Here is a 17922-nt window from a genome sequence, read left to right on the forward strand (position 1 = left end):
CATCATATATTGATAAATTGAAGACTTGTTCTGACTCCTGGGCATCTGTTTGTCTGCAGCTGGACACAAGGTATTGAGGTAGATGGGACTTTTTGTCTGACTCAGTCTGGCAGTTCTACAGGCTGGGGAGGAGGCTGTCTCTATATTGAGCCATGTCACAGAACACATTCTGCCAGCAGTGGCTGATCAGTAGGAAACTGGTCTGGTTTTGTTACAAAGGAAAAAAAAAAAAAATCAGGAAGGACTTTGCTATTGGTGACACAATAGACACTGGGGGGGGGGGGGGGGGGACACAAAAACCAGCCTGCCTTTTTGGTTTTAATTCCAGTATTTGGTTTCCAGTCTATTTAGATGCTGGTATTAATCGCAAGAACCCATGTTTCCACCTGTAAACTGAGCACTGTGCTTTGAAGTAAGTGAAATAAAATAATTATGAAGTCTTCCTTTTAGAGTCATATTTCCACAAAATAAGTGTAATTTCTGATACCATTGTGCAAGTTAGATTTTACTGTAAAATGTGTTCTTCAGTGGTAACTTACTGTACTTCTAGTAGTTCTTTCTTTCCACATCTTCAAATATCTTCCCATTTTGAATGTAACTAATTTATGTCTTCTGTAGAGTTTCCACAACCTCCTCTCCTTTCTGTGGAAGTGAACAGTGATGATAAACTATCTTATGACAACTTGCCTACTCTTGTAACTTACCACAGTTCAGTGTCTGTTGGAAAGTCATCAGAAGTTGGTTTGTTTTTTTTTTTTGCGGGGGGGGGGGGGGGGGGGGAGGGGAGGCAGGAGAAGTAGTGTAGAGGGGGAAAAAAAAAGAATATTTGGCAAAGGATATTAATTGAATGGGCCTGGGCATCAGGGACACTCCAGATTGGTTTTATTGTGCTGTCCCTCATGTATTTGGTCAGCTTAAGGAAGCCGAGAACTGATTTGGAGAGTACAGTGCATCTAAGGTAAGGTTATCAATACATCATTGCAGACAGAGTTTGGGTTGAAGAACACAAATCTTCTTACCATTAGTGTGAAACCAAAGACTTAGTGTGCTGGCTACCAGCTGAATGCTGTCTTTGTTAATATTGACAGTGTCTTGAATGATGACTTTCTTAGGACACTTTTTTCATATTTAATGTATTTGTAAATTCTAGAATATTTACTCAGGCCTGGACATTGTCTAATATTTAGATAACCAAGTGAACTAAAGCAGCTCATGTCACTAACTAATCCAGATGCTCTGTGTGTAGGATTTTTTGTAGCAATTAGCTCAGACTCTGTAGTCTCATTTTTCTCTCATTTTACGCTCTCTGAACCCTTTTTTACTATTTTGTCATCTGTGTCACTACCTCTAGCATATAATTCACAAATCCTTTTTTAATAAATGAATACTAATGATCAGTTAATACATCAAGGAATGCTGATGTAAAGATGTTTTCCATAATTGCCACCATACCACTGGCAAGTGTGGTGAATCAATTATTTTGTGTCCTCCTCTTTAATATTAAACATACTGAACTTTATAGACTAACTGAAATAAAAATAAATTACAAGGAAAACCCCTTTATGTCACTGAAAATGTGTTCTGAGTGGATTTCAGAAGTTTGTGTTAATTCATGACTTCTTGTGCAGATCAGCAAAGTAATGACACACTAAAAGTGGTGAGAAAGGAATAATTCCAATGATACTCAAAAATCATAGTTGATCTAGGTTATATATGTATAACAGTAATTCTTGTAGACTTCGCTATTAAGCACAAAGAACTTCAGATTCAGGGCTTTGTCTTTGTTTTTGCATATATCAGGTAATCTCATGTAGAGTGAATGGAGTAATTAATGGCATAATTTAAGGAGAAACTCAATTTTTGCATCAAGTATAGACAATATTGTCAACATGTATACTACTGTATATGTTTGTATGTATGTGAAGGCCCAATACAGCAAATTGAGTTTACCGTATATTAGTATTATATCAGGAGTCCTATATACTCCATGAAATAAGTTGCTTTTTCATGTTCTAATTATACACAGTTTAACTAAATTTACCTACTGAATATTTTACTAAGAGAGATTGCAATTGTCAATTGCCTAATACACAGGGTTCACAGTTCAATAGCTTTGAAAACAATGGCAGTGAGATTGCATTTGTGGACCTTTCCTTTGTACATGTTTAAAGATCAATCAGACAGCTTAAGCAGGGTATTTCTGGAGAAAAAATAAAACAGTATGGATCCAGACTGTAACAAAAGAGTCATAGGCAAGAGCTACAGTCAATATATTTTTAATGTGTTGATAAGCTATCGAGCGCTCCGATGTTTGAGCATCAGTTGATGAGCAAGGCTCAGTTATTCCAGCAAAACCTCCCCAGACCTCTTTCATTTGCACTTAATTTTTTATTCTCTCATGCTTTAGTTATAAGTATCCCAGATGGACAAGAGGAAGGGAAACGAGTGCTCAAAAATGTCAGTTGAAAGTACTTGAAAGAATGAAGGAAGGGAGTTAAAATATTTGGACTGGTTATTTTGGAGTGCAATCAATATTCTGATTTCACTGTTACCCTTTGACAAGCTGTGCCCACAGATTTCCCACTCCTCAAAGTGGGGGCAAATATGACGTTAAAATAATAGAGTTGTGATTTCAGTCTACTTTTTTCCTTCGTGCTGTTTATATTCCAAGCATCTCTATCCTCTTCCTGATCTGTTTCCTTTCACAGTTTTTAAGCCTTTCTGTTACATAGAGTCCTCCAGCTAATCAGAAGACCAGAATTCCTGAATACTAGTGAGCTAAAACCAAGTCCTACTCCTCCTTCAAGATCAAAACCAGATATTGGTCAGGCTTCCCCTTTTCCTTTTTGTAATACCAGCAGAATGATCCCCTCTTTCCCAGGGGAAGGTCAAGCAGATGCCTTTCTGTGCGTGTGTTGTGCACGTGGAGAAAACAGAGCTACGCCTACCACTTGAAGAACCTTTCCAGAACAACCATGGCCTTGAGTCTCTTTTGTCTTTCTGCTGCTTGGTGGTCTTGGGTAACATTTCATGGAAACACAGTATGTCCAGAGCAAAATTCAGCGGGTATACTTAGTCACTTGTGCTGTGAAAAGATGCCGATATCAGTAAGGCAGACTGTCAGAAATATTTTTAAAAAATAGTGTGTGTCGCTGGGGTTGGGTCTTACATTATTAAAGTGTCTTGTGAGTGGTATAGGTGAGAGAATCAGAGTGAGAATACTTGAGTACTGTGCAGCAGTGCTCACTTCTAAAGATATGTATTAATATGTTGAACAACATTTCATTATTTTTAGGCATAGTTATAATACCCTTGTTGCCTTTTGCTTGTCTCTACATTTTAAAAAGACAGGATTAACACGGCTGTCACAATAGGGTATTCTTTAGCCAGAAAACTAATCTCCTGTGTAGCCAAACTCCCTCAGCAACTTCAGCTGTACAAAGTCGCTTCTTAGTAACAAAAGGGACGTTTTTGTCCTTGGATGTGTATGGATGGTATTGAGTGAAGTGTATGGAAGCCAAAGCACATTTTAGTAGCAGGAATAGTTGATATTTGTGGAAGATAATGGTTAGAGAAGAAAAAGCAGTCTCTTTCTTTCATCCCTTTATAATTGGTGTGACTGTTGGGCAGTGGGGAAGCACAAGCAAATATACAGCAATTTGTACTATGCAGGAGGATTACAATTGAAAAAAGAGATGAGGAAGCAGAGGGAGGGAGAGCTAGCTGTTTGCTTGGTTAAGGAAAAAAAAACAAGCCCTTCCCACCCTTAAAAAGTAGTCCTACTTCGATCAGCAGATCGGTTTCTGGGCTGTAGCATAGGGAGGAGAAGGAAAAAGAGGATTTTCCCTCTGCTATGTTGGACCATCCTGGTTTTTCTGTCTTGCTGAAGTAATCTATTTTTGTAAATGAAACCTCAAAAAAGATGCAGTCTCTGAGAAAAAGCTGGATCTCCGACTCTGCTCTGGAGCAAGCAGCACTAAGCTAAACCCCGAATGGCTGGCACACCCACCACCATTAACAGCAGTGCTCGGTTGTTAAGAAAACAATGTGCACAGACTAAAAATATGGCAACTGCAGAACTGACCATTTCCCATTAATTGAATAATTATTGACTGAAACATTTAATCCTGTCTCCCTAGAGAAAAATGGGATTTTCATGGGTTTTTACCCTAAATAAGACATCTGTGTTTTTAGGTGCTTGTCATAAACTGACCTGTAGGACTACTAAAGGAAAAACTTTTTCCTCAATTAAGTAAGAAATTAAACGGCTATAGTTGAAAATGTAAGTGCTAGTTGCAAGACTGCACTTTTTAGGATAATGGGTTTGTGCTCATGTATGTATGTCCTAAATAGCCAGAGCTGCAGTTTTCTAAAGATTCTTAAACACTAATAAGTTACAGCATGGCAGTGTGTCTTACTGGTTACCAAGGGTAACATGAAGTGTGGGTTTAAAGGCATTTCTGTTGGTATTACATACATTTTACATTTTCTCTTGGTTGATACTAGATGACATAATGTTTGCACTATGTCAGGTTTTGAGACATTCTCTTTAAAGGGAGGAACAAATGAGTTAATTGGGCATCTTTGAAAAATCAGGAACAGTTCATAAGAAATTTACACTAGCGTATTTCCCATGGTATCCCTCCAACGTTAACACAAGTTTAAAATAAGTAAAGCAAGCCTATATTATAGCCAATAGTTTCTGATATGCTTGTACCTGTGTTAACATGATAACTGCAGAGCTTGAATTAGGGTATCTCTAAGGAAAAGCTAAAAGACTGCCTAATCTTAATGTTGCTGAAAGCAAGTCAGTAATGTTTTTAAGGTTTGTATTGAGATCTGCCTTTACCCCAATATAGGACAATATCTTATTCCAATTTTAGCATGTTCAGGCTGAATTTTTGTACAGGTGGTATGTTATGGCTATTATGTATAAATTACAGTGTACAAAACTGGTTATACTTAGTCATGTAAGATAGGTACTACTGGTGCGAGCTGTTCTTTATGGGATATTACTTCGTTGGATGAATTGAGGTTATCTTCTATGAAAAGTCAGTGATTTCAATGTTTTTTCTCATGACAGGAGCTAGACAGCATTATCAGTTGCTTTTAATGAGCTCACTGTGGCAAGGTGTAAGGATAGCAGGGATTTAATTTGGCACATGGTCCTCTGCAGTTAACAGCCTTTTAAATGTTTTTCTTTGTAAACTATAATTTGTCACACATGAAGCGTATATAGGTTCAAATACATACAATAGTGGTAACAGCATTTAGTGATCATCTCACTGACAACTGATATGACATGGAGTTTCTGACCACTTGCAATAAATTTTTTTTATAGCCCTTATTCCTTGTAGATGATGTCCTGATCAGTTCTCACTTCAGTGACTTATTTCCAGCTTACCTAGATGTTTTTCTACAGTTTTGACTGGATGCTGTAATTTTGAGTTCATAAACTAAACTGCTTCACAACACATGTTGCTGTTGGTTCCACCTTGGGTAGTTGAGTGTTATTTATTTGTTAAATGATCCTTAGGTGAAGTCTGAGCATTTTCTTTGGAAAAGTCCTGATTCACAAAGCACACGTGTACTTGCTTACCTTCAGATGCTGTGTTTACAAGGCAGAGAAGGCTGCTCAGCTCTCCCAGGAGCAAGCCCTGGGATAGAATCATAGAATGGTTTAGGTTGGAAAAGACCTTTAAGATCAAGTCCAACTGTTAACCTAGCACTGCCAAATCCACCACTAAAACATGTCCCTAAGCACCACATCTACACAGCTTTTAAATACCTCCAGAACAGGGACAAAGGTTGTAATTTGGTGTGGGCTTGGAAGTGCCACATCTCCTATTCTTGACTTAGCAGTTCCTACTGCGTGTTTCTATGTACCTTCCTGTGTAGTGCAAAAGGGTTCTTTGGATTTGCCACATGCTAAGGCAGTCACTTTATTTCCATATATACAGTCATTCAATATCTGCCTCAGGGTTGCACTGTTGGAGCCAAGTATCATCATAAAGCACCCAGGCCAAAGATGCCTCCTTGGAACTGAAGAAAGATATCTATGAGAAATTAAAGTTCTCTACTTACTGTATAAAACCCTAACTTGAGCATTTGCCTCTGTCTGCCAGTATGCAATCTGGTGAAGGCTGTCATGAGTCCAAAACAGATTTTGCACAGAGTCATAGAATTGTCAAGGTTGGAAAAGACCCTTAAGATCATCGAGTCCAACCGTCAACCTATCACTGCCAAGTCCATCTATAGCATGTCTTCAAGCACCGTACCTATCTGTTCTTTAAATACCTCCAGGGATGCAGACTCAACCACTTCCCTGGGCAGCCTGTTCCAATGCTTGACCACCTTCTTGGTGAAGAAGTTTTTCCTAACCTAAACCTCCCCTGGCGCAGCTTGAGGCCATTTCCTCTTGTTCTATCACTCGTTACTAGGGAGAAGAGACTGATCCCCACCTCGCCAGGTAAGTCAAGTGGAAGATACAGTGCATACATCTTAGGGCACCGAGAATGAGAATTCTGCTACTCCCCATGTGAATGCTGATGTCCTCAAAATGCAAGAGAGTAGGGTATCTTAGAGGCTATTGGTAAGAAAATTGTGAACTGAGCAGCTAGAGTAGGTAAACTTCTATTATATTTGCCATAGTTTCAGCTGGGTGCTGTGACTGTTCATAAATGAGCTTAAATATTCCCCCTTTCTCAACTGCAGATGACAATCCTTGTTCTAGTTCTCAGTAGTTCATAGAAAGCCATTTGATCAAATTATATACATTTTCAACAGGTGCACAAGGTGAGCATTGTGAGTGATCTCTCTCACCTCTTGAACTATGCTGCGGAACAGCATACCTGGATCCGCAGCAATGTGGGGTTCTGACACTGTCATCTGTCAGTGAAGTAAAAAGTAAGAGAAATGAATGTTCAGAGAGCAGAGTGTCAATGTGGGATCAAATGCAAGAAATAGTGCATGGGCAGGTTAGCAAAAGACAGGCTTGCCGTGGCTTCTGATAGAAAACAATGTTCTTCTCCATCCCTAATGAAAGTCCACAGGCCAGCAAGTAAAGGGCACGTCACCAGTGTTAATTTACTTGAATGTCCCAGCAGAAGGCCAATATGAAATACTAATCCCCGTGACAGAGAAATTACTGATGTGACCTTTGACCATGTCAGAAGTGTGTCCACATGTAGGATTCCTCTGGTGGTTTGTTGACAATTTGGAGTAAGGGCAGTACAGTCCCTGCAACTGTGAAGTCAGTCTGTATCTTCATCAGAGAAGCTCTTTTCTTTTTTTCTCTCCCACAATGATGTTACTGCAATGGTTTGGTTTTTTTCAGCTTCGCAATGGTAGCTGGTCAGGCAGACAGCACCAAGGAGAGTATAAGCTACATCTTGAATGAGGCAAGCACAGAAGTTTGCTGCAAATGAGATTTGTATCAATGAATACTTGGAGATAAAGGATGAACAAAGAGAGGCTGCTGGTGTGCAAGCAGGATGTAGTGCTCCTGACAAAGTCCAATGGGGGCGGACAAAGCAACAAATTGTAATATTTAAGGAACTATCATTCACCTGTTCAGTGTGCCATATGATTTATATGACTAACCAAGCCAGCAAGCAGTGAGTGTGTGTAATTAATGGTTTGCCAATGATTTATAGATCAAGGACTACTTGCTGTAAGCATAGCCTCATAAGTCTAAATAACGAATAAACCAATAATTTATTTGTTTTGAGAGCAATTAGTCATTGGAAAAAGGGAAGAGAATTCTTCTCATTGGTTGTTTGATGCTCATTTGGTTGTATTTAGATGCTTATACACTAGCCTGGCAGGGGGAAGAGACCTAGTATATGCGAAGGTGAAAATAACATTTTTGTTGATCAGTCCGAACACTTAAAGATTAATGAAGTAATTCATCTGCATTAATACAGCTTTGGATGTTCCTGTAACTACTGGTTCCCTGACTAGTTTCCAAAACTAGTTTAATCTGAGTAAGAAGTAGAAGAAAAATCCTGTCTTGTTTTACGCAGATTTCCTGGTCAAAGTAGGTGCAATCTGGTTGCTGACTATGTAACTAGCACCAGTTCACTTCAGCATGCCCCAGAAATGTGAGGCAAAGCCAAGGGAGTAAAAACCCAAAACAACAGATGTGACCATCATTGTCCTTTTAATCACTGCCAAATTTGCTACCTGTGGGCTTCAGTTGCACTGTGGGTGCTATGAATTTATGTGACCTAGAAGATAAAAGCTTTCATAAATTGTAGACAACCAGGAAAATGGCAGTAACTGCTTCTTGCATCACCATCACCTGAAACCCTCTGCAAGTCTGTAAGCTCTGGGACAGCAGAAGTTATTAAGTATTGTGCTTGCCTGTACAGTTCCTGGTACAATGGAACTTTGACCCCTGACTGGGATTTCAAAGTGTGACTAAATATTACCTAAAAATTAATACCAAGGCTTAAAATATGCAAATGCACGCATCTGCAAAGTGTGCCTTCATGTTACTCAAGCGACTTAGGAGAGGGTGATGCAGCGGGAGCAGAGTGGTGCACTTCATCCAGCTGCTGCCCAAACAAGGAAGCTGCAGGTTTTCTCTTTATTTCTTATATTCTAGCTTATGCTTCCCTGTCGCTCTCTGGTAGCGTTGCTGAATGCAGATGATCCACTTGTATAGTCTGCTCTTTACCTGTACTTCTCCAGGTAGTATAGACAGCGGTCAAGCTGCACCTTCTTTCCTGTCACCTGTGGGTATTTTGGGTCATTGATAAATGGTGTTTTTACTGTAGTCCATCTGCAACAGACGCTAAAAATATTTCAGGAGTTAGTTCGCTTTAGTGGTGACATCATGCCAGCACTGTCACCTAGGTAATGGAACTAATTGCCATAGCAACAAGGCTTTATCATTCAGCAGCCCGAACATTTTTGACAGATGGGAGAGCCTAAAGATTTGAAGTAGGACACAAATGAAACATATCTGATTGGGCTAAGTCATATTAATAGTTCATGAATAGGAATCTTCTGTGCAGGGTAAATCAAATCAGAATAAATGATATATCTTTTAGAGGCCCATTTACTTCAAATTAAATTGTTTAATGTTAAAAATTTTCTTCCTCTAGGGAAAAAATAGCAGCATTTAATTAAAACAAGCAGATAATAAACCTGATTGTTTAAATATTATTGTACAGCCTCTGGGTATTACTCCTGTTCTAGACATCGTACGAGACTAATTAAATGACAAAGTACTTCTAAAAAAATTTTAGCTGAGCATTAGTTCACTTCAGGGTTAGTAATTCACCTTGCCAAAACATGATTGTGGTGGGAGCACTGGTGCTGGTGTCAAGAGTGCCCTGAGCTCTGACAAGGCTTCCTGTTTCCAGTGGTGCTGGCTCTGCCTCAGCCTTTTTCAGGAAAGGCGTAACCTCAGACTTAACCTGGCACAGTCAAAGCCATCTGGGATTAGGCCCAAAATTACAAACAGCCAGGGTGAAGTTTTACCTCACTCTAGTCAATGCAGTTTTTGTTGTTCAGTCAGTAGACCCACATTTCACTCTGCTTGTTCTGCTCTCAGCTTGCTTGGACACTGAAGGCTGAAAGTACCCCTTCATTTTCTGCTCTGGTCTTTGGGCTATTACTCTGTATTGTGTATTCAACCACAGGCAGCAATGAAGCTGCTGTTGGTGGTGTGGAATAAATCAAGAATGACTGCAGAGCTTTAGGGGCAAAAGTAAAGGACGTGGTTAGCCCTCCTTGACCCAACAGGTGAGGGGAAATGTTTGGATAAGAGTGGACACATTCTGCAAGGTAATAACTGGCTGAATAGTCAGCTGAGAAGGTGGGTAAAGACATCTTTCCCAGCAGGTTTGGCAACCTGGTAAGGAGGGCTTTAAACTAAATACATGAGGGTTGGTGATAACAGCTTGCAATTAAATGCGGACACAGGTAGGGATGGCAAGTATACAGGGTAGGATGAGCAGTCTGAGGAAGTCTGCAGATCACAGATGCTGGTCCTTATGGGAGACTTTAACCTCCCTGCCTGGAAAGGCAGCACACTGGGAAGCAAGCAATGTGAGGAATGTCTGGAGTGTGTTGGGTAATTTCTTAATGTAGATGCTACATAAGATAGCTAGATGTGATGTTCTTCTGGGTCTGCTGCTCACAAACAAGATCTGGTTGAGGATGTGATAATCAATGGTAGTCTTGACTGTGGTGATCGTGAAATGGGGGAGATCAAGATGCTGACAAGAGCGAGGAAACCAAGTAGCAGTGTAGACCCTGGAGCTGAGGGGAGCAGGCTTTGATGTATTTAGGAAACTGGTTGGTGAGATCCTGTGGGAGACAGCTGTGTCTCACCAAGTCTTTAAAAATGGCAAGAAGGGTGATCAGGGAAACTACAGGTCAATGGGGCTTGCTTCGTTTCTACAAAAAAATCCTTTCAGAAGATGTTTTTCATAAAATCATTAAGGTTGGAAAAGACCCTTAAGATCAAGTCCAGCCATTAACCTAGCACTGCCAAGTCCATGACTAAACCATGTCCTCGAGCACCACGTCTACCCTTCTTTTAAATACCTCCAGGGATGGGGACTCAACAACTCCCCTGGGCAGCCTGTTCCAATGCCTGACTACCATTTTGGTGAAGAAGTTTTTCCTAATGTCTAACCTGAACCTCTCCTGGTGCAGCTTGAGGCCGTTTCCTCTTGTCCTATCGCTTCTTCCTTGGGAGAAGAGACTGACCCCCACCTCGCTACAGCCTCCTTTCAGGTAGTTGTAGAGAGTGATAAGGTCTCCCCTCAGCCTCCTCTTCTCCAGGCTAAACAACCCCAGTTCCCTCAGCCGCTCCTCATAAGACTTGCTCTCTAGACCCTTCACCAGCTTTGTTGCCCTTCTTTGGACACTCTCCAGCACCTCGATGTCCTTCTTGTAGTGAGGGGCCCAAAACTGAACACAGTACTCGAGGTGCGGCCTCACCAGTGCCGAGTACAGGGGCACTATCACTTCCCTAGTCCTGCTGGCCACGCTATTTCTGATACAAGCCAGGATGCCATTGGCCCTCTTGGCCACTTGAGCACACTGCTGGCTCATGTTCAGCCAGCTGTCAACCAACAGCCCCGGGTCCTTTTCTGCCAGTCAGCTCTCTAGCTATTCCTCCCCAATAGCTTTTGGCAATATGAAGGAGAAAGTGGTTGGAAGTAACTGCTCATTAGGCCCCATCTACAGTACTGCATCCAAGTTGGGGACCCCCAGTACAAGAAAGACATCAGTGAACTGGAGGGAGTTTAGGGGAGGCCACTGAGATGATTGGGGCAGGATCACTTGCCCTGTAAAGGTGGAAAAACACTGCAAGAGGCTGCATAGTGAGGTCATGGTGTCTCCATCCTTGGAGGTTTTCAAGTGCTGACTGGACAAAGCCCTGAGCAACCTGGTCTGAATTCAGCGTTGATCCTGCTTTGAGCAAGAGGTTGGGCTAGAGACCTTCCCAGGTCACTTTTAACTGGAATTATTCTGTGATTTTTGTGATGTTACCAGAAGATACAATTCTTCTTTATTCCTCCTAATCTTCCTACCTATATTTAATCTCTTAAAGCTGCATCCCTATGGTGTCTTCTGAAGCAACAACAACAAATATATTAGTTTTTCTGTAATAAAGGGGAATGTGTCATATTTAGATGAAATGTAACTAATCACAGAATATAGGGTTTAAACTTAAAGTGCATGTTATACTTGCCTGTACTGAGTTATGCATTACCATTTTAATCAAAATGGCTTATATTGGTTCAGGCAGCAACAGTGAACAAAGTCTTAGATAAAGAAGAGTGACTCACTTACTTTCTGCCTTCAACATAAATATTAGCTGCCCTCCAGTAAATGTAACTCATCTGTGCTTAGAAATGCAATACACAGCAGATAAAATGCCATTTCTTCCAATTATTTACTGATATTATACAGGCTCAGTATTAGCCTAAGCTTTTCACTCTGATGGAATTAGACATAATAATTATTTTTAACATATTGTCTGATTTGTTTTCCTTATCAGGAGTTCAGGTTTGCATTCTCACCTCTAGTATCAGACCCTTTCTAATGGAAGGAGAGACTTTGGGAAATTAGGCTGGAGGGTCAAAATAATCCTGGCAATTACTTTTCATTCTAATTGAGATTGTGAAGACGTAGCTCAGCACTAAGAATTTCTCTGTGCATCTTGTAAGTTTTTCTCATCATCACCCTTCCAGGCAAACATAGAAATAGACACTTTGTGGTTTATGTTCTATAACCTCAATGGCTTTGGATCTTGAAAGCCAATTTTAAAGGCTCAGAAAAATCACAGCAAAACAGCTGTTTGGTTTTATGAAATATAAACGGTATAGTTGAAAATGCACAGATGGCTTCTTGGTGATGCATTTCACAAACATGCTTAGATGTTGTTCAAAATATGAATTTGAATAAATCTGTGATTGATTAATAATTGTCTAGTTGGTGACAGCAGCTATTGGTGGGAGAGCAGGTAGTCAGATATCATGGTCTTATTTTTCAAAATTACATGTGGTTCCATGTTTGGTGTTTGTTTTGGTTTTTTTTTTTTGCATTTGGTGAGATTAAAACCATCTTGGTGAGATTAAAACCAGCTTTTATTTGAAATTCAGTTTTGGACATGGTTTTGCTATGGCTTTGAACAGTGTGGTAATGTGGGATGGATGATAGAAAAAACACTGCTAGAAAAAAAAGTCTAGATTCATTACAGCTTGAACTACTGCTTTCTTTTTCTGAAGAAAGTACGTTTTGTCTCGCTACACTGTACTGCACTCATGTGAAAGGAATAAAAAGGGATGCTACCACCTTCACAACATGTGCAGATTAATTTTCAGTCACGGACATATGAGTGGAAAATACTCAGTATTTTGTAATATGCTTGAACAACGATTGCTTTAAGAGGAAAAAAAAGGCCCTTCATTTAGTGCTGGTAGGGATTTCTGCTGTGATTTAAGCAGTCACTGAAAGGAGGTTGTTTATTTTGGTTACACTACATGACAAGAATGGTTTGAAAGAAGCAATCGAATGCTTTTCCTTGCATACTGATTGTTCATTATATAACTATCAATAACTGCCTAATAAAAGTAGTCCAAAATAAATCATGCTTTCTTAACTACTTGGTAAAGAATGGACAACACTTCAGTATACTTCCCAATACAGTAACACTTTATAAAAGCGATCTATACTCTAAGCACTCATTACTGTTACCAATTCATTAAAATGTTAAGTTAATGTATTCAGGTTCCTTTATTGAAAGTGAAAGCCAGTAACAAAGCCAACAAAGATGCATGTGTCTGATTATACCACACTAGAAGTAAATAATAGAGCATTATGCAATTCATGGCACAAGTAATGGATTTTGGATAGCAGCATACATCCAACTGAAAAATGATGGATGCTTCAAAATGAAGTATGCCATAGTCAAAAAGTACAAGCTTCTAAAATAGATGATGATAAGTTCAAGACCTGTGCCCATAATTTGGAGGCTCAAATAAGACTGATTCCTTTTAAAAAAAATATTGACTGGCAATCACATTTTATTTAATTAAAATGTACAGCTTTGAAACATTCCCAAGATTTTCCAGCTTGTGCCTGTATTTGCAAAGCTTAGAGCAATTGGATGCCTTTATTGGAAGTGAGGCAGTACTAACAGAAAAGCATACACATTTTAAAATATTTCATATTAATCAGAAGTGATCAACTTGACACTGAAGCTTGACATGTTTGGGATAGATTTCATTGAAAATAATTTCAATGTATTGGTATTTAAATCCAGTGTTTCTAAAAGTTCAGGCCTGGCAACCTCAGTGCAGGCATCTGAAATCAATGTGTGAAAACTCCGTATGGAAATGTTGGTCCTCAAATCCAATATAGTGGTCCATAGTCACTTAATAGCAGTTTAGCTGTAGAAAAACCTGGAGATAAAGCCTGCCATACATTAGCTGAGTAAGTTTGCTTGATGAAGAAAGTGCATGGAGTCTGTACTGTTCCTTTGCCCTAATGAGGACAGGATGATCTGCATTTGAGTATCATGAATAGGTCTGACCATTTACTCATCAGAGAACTCCATTTATCAGGCTGGTCCACAACATCTTCAGCCACTGCTGGAGAGTCAAAGGCTTTTGCTGCTCCTTTTATGGGTAGCAGTGGACTTTGCTTTGCAAAGCATGTTTTTTGACTTGGTAAAGCAAGCCTGCTTGGTGCTACCTATAACTATTTTGTCTGCTGCGTCACCACCACCTCTTTCTCTTGCAGTTGTAGTGAGGAGGAGTAGGGTAAAGAAAGTAGGGTTGGATCTACTAGAATAGAGCCTCATCTGCATGAGAGAGGGCCCCATCTACATGTAGATGTGGCATTTAGGGACATGGCTTAGTGGTGGACTTGGCAGTGTTAGGTTTACAGTTCGACTTGATGGTCTTAAAGATGTTTTCGAACCTAAATGATGCTATGATTCTGTGAAGTAGTGACAGGAAGCTCAGGAAGTCAGGTAGCCCATCTCCTTACCAGCCAGGTCCAATCACATACCTTTTGCTCAGAGTAGGTCTTCTAACCCAGTCTGTGGGGTAATTTCTGTGGACTGCTGACAATTCAGAGGTACCATGTGTTGCTTGGCTTGCCCAGAGGAATACCTATGTGCCACCCTCCCTCCAGAAAGCTGAGGAAACAGTGCATCCAGCTATGGCTTGTAACTGGCAGGAGGAACACATGTTCTAGTTGGTCAAACATGCGTCCCAGGGACTGTATCATCCCTTGCCAAGTAGATGACAAGCACATACAGCTTGTATGGGGATTAAAGATGATGTAGAGGCCTGCTGAGGCAAGGGGGATAATGTAGCAGAAGGAAAAATGTGGCATGCTAAAGATCTGATTAAGATGTTACAATAGAAGGGGGAAGGAAGGGATGCTGGTGTGAATTGCTGTAGGAAGAAGCTATGAAATCATGGTAGAATTTCAGTTGGGGAGAGGAACTGCAAATGTGGGGAGTTTAATGGGCACTGAGGGAAGGAGTCTGGAGTTAGAAAGGACAAGGAGAAGAAAAGTGGGTTTTGCCTTCTAAGGGTAAATGGGAGTTTTTAATGGACTACTTAACTGAATTTGTTATTAAAGATCTTCAGAGGTGGAATTCCTACAAATTCCATAGCTAACTATCTTTACTGCTGAAAGCTTTTCCTAATATCTACCCTTTCTCTAGCTGAAGTTCATTAACTTTTTTTACTGTCTACCTTTGACACGGGTAAGAGCTTTTTTTAGAGTGTTCTTTTGCATAGATGAACGCTGTTATCATATGCTTCATCTTAACATTTTCCCTAAACCCAGCTAGCCCCGATTTTGCAGAAAACGGATCTTTTTGTCACTCACTATTTCTCCCTGAGTGCTCCGTATCCGAGAAGGATGCTGGCCAAAACTGGACAGTACTGCTCCCGCAGAGGCCTTACCAGCCCTGAGGAGATGGGAAGGATGAATTTGTCCCTTTTTATCTCTTGGGGTGATGCCTGCCTTTTTGGCAGTAGCACAGCCTTTCCAACCCTTGTTCATCTTGTATTGCTTTGCAGCCTCCTAACTGTGCTCTCTGAGAGTGCTGGCTAGCCTGTATTACATCCCCTAGCTGTGGAGCCTGTTGTTCCAATCTGAATGTAAAATTTTGCATGTCTCTTACCTAATGTGTTTGTAGACCTGCCAATTTAACACATATCTAGTATTTAATCATCTGGGTCATAAATGAAACACTGAGATGATACATCTCTGTGGAGAGATGTATTGCATGAGATTGCACTCTGACTGTGTACACTCTCTGTATGTGTAGACTCTCTGGATATGTTTTTCTGGACATCTTGGTTCCCCCCTCTAGTCTCATTTAGACTGTATTTCTTAGGTTGCTTATGAAGATGTTATAAGAGATAAGGTCAGAAATCCCTCTAAAGTCAAGATATGGTATCTACTGCAACTTCTCACTAAATACAAGCCTTTTACCCTGCCAAGGAAAGCAACTAGATTGGTTTTACATCACTTTTTCCTTATTGACTGTTTATAGTCTTCCTTATTTTTCTTGTAATTGCTTATACATTCTTTGACTGTTTATTTCACTATTTCTCTAAAAGCTGAAATTGTGTGGTCTATAATACTCTCTTTTCTACCTTATGGTAAAGAAGCACTGTTTTTATCATTTTGCAGTCTTTCGGGTCTCCAGCCATTTTTCTGAAATTCTCACATATAACAGCTAGGCAATCTGAGACTGCTTCAGCCAGTTCTGTAAAAGTACCTTAGGACAAATTTAATTAGACCTAGCCATTTGGAAAACATCTAGCTTATCTTTATCTAAGTATTCATGGTGCTTCTCCATGAGATCATTTATCCTTATCTGTAGGTGTTTAAATAAGTAAGTACTTTAATTACAGCTGACCTTTTTAATAAAGAATGAAATGAAAAAGGCATTGATGTTGAGATTAAGTTCACCATCTCAGTTTTCTCTGTTTCTTACCATATTAGAGCCTACATTATGTTAACAACTGCATCCTCTATAAAAGAAAAAGAGCAATAAAGGACCTCAGAAACTTTCCAGACTCTCTGAACACATGGCACTGGAAAACACATCCAATCGAAGTTTGGATCAAATTTTGCTGGGAGCATAACAAGTGTAGCTAGGATGTGTTCAAGGACTTTTTAATTACTTTGAGTCATCCTAGACAGGAAGGGTAAAAGGGGAACATGGAGTTTTGGAACATGAAGATATTTCTGTAGTTCATAATAAGTTAATATTTACTGGCAAAGTGTCAGCTCTGTCCCCAGTGGTACAGGTAACATGAGATTGGCCCCAAACTCCAATGTGTCAACTGTAAATGGCTCCAAAGAAGCTGATAGTCTACCTTGAACAAAAAACCTAATCTTTTTATGCTATCTTTTTAAAGGTTTTTCGTGTCATGCTCTGACATAAGAGAACATTAGCTGCAATAAAGAACACCAGTAAGCCTGAGTCATAGATGGGAGTATGATAGGAGCATAAAACAAGACTCCATAAATCCTAAATGTTTTGACAAATGAAAATCAGGAGTCACAAACTCTGTAGTTCACTGGATGTGCAGTATACAACAAGGCTTATTCTAACGCACTTGCATACACCAAACCCATTATTTTTCCCTTTAATGTCCACATTACTCTCCCAATATAGATTTTGATAAAAAGCCTAAATGAGTATGAACTCCACCATTAACAGAAAGGTGAAGAAATGCAACAGTTACGTTTCTGACTCGTGCATGGATATACCTTTTGTTGCCAGGGGAAAGGTATCTGGTCATCTGATCTAATAGGAAAATCTTACAGGATCTGTGGAATACCAGAAAAAAAACAGCAGAAAGGGCAAGTCTTAGCTCTGACATTTCTTAAAAGGGGGGATGGGACCAAACCCACACAACTTTGCAAAGGCTTTTAATAAGACTTTATCATCTTGAATAGCTCCTACAGTCTTGAAATAAGCTGGAACAGGAGACTGAACTTAGGAGGCTGCAGAAAAGCTGCAAGCACTGAAGGAATTGATAGTGATGTAGTGCCTGGGACTTCCTTTACTGCATTTGTGCTGAACAAACAATTTTCAAGAGTGATATTTCAGGAATTTCAATTGTGCACAATAAAAAAGATGCTTTAAAAACACATGTGTATACATGGGAAGAAATCTTGTTCTAGCTGAACCCCTTAATCTCTTGCCCTTTCTGGACAATTTGATTTTGGTGAGGAAATATTCAAAGGCATCTTCTTGCAGTGATGTCTGTCGTCCTCCCATCAGGGAGGAGAAAAAGGACAAGCCTTCTTTCCCAACTTCATGATGTAGGATGCTGAGAAGGCTGAATTACAAACCTGGTTGATGGCCTGAGCCTGCTGAGAGACAGAGCTGATTGCATGGAGGGCAATGAT

The sequence above is a fragment of the Nipponia nippon genome, unplaced genomic scaffold, assembly GCF_047370975.1.
Source record: "Nipponia nippon isolate SJK-2023a ecotype South Korea unplaced genomic scaffold, ASM4737097v1 scaffold_4, whole genome shotgun sequence".
NCBI lineage: Eukaryota > Metazoa > Chordata > Aves > Pelecaniformes > Threskiornithidae > Nipponia > Nipponia nippon.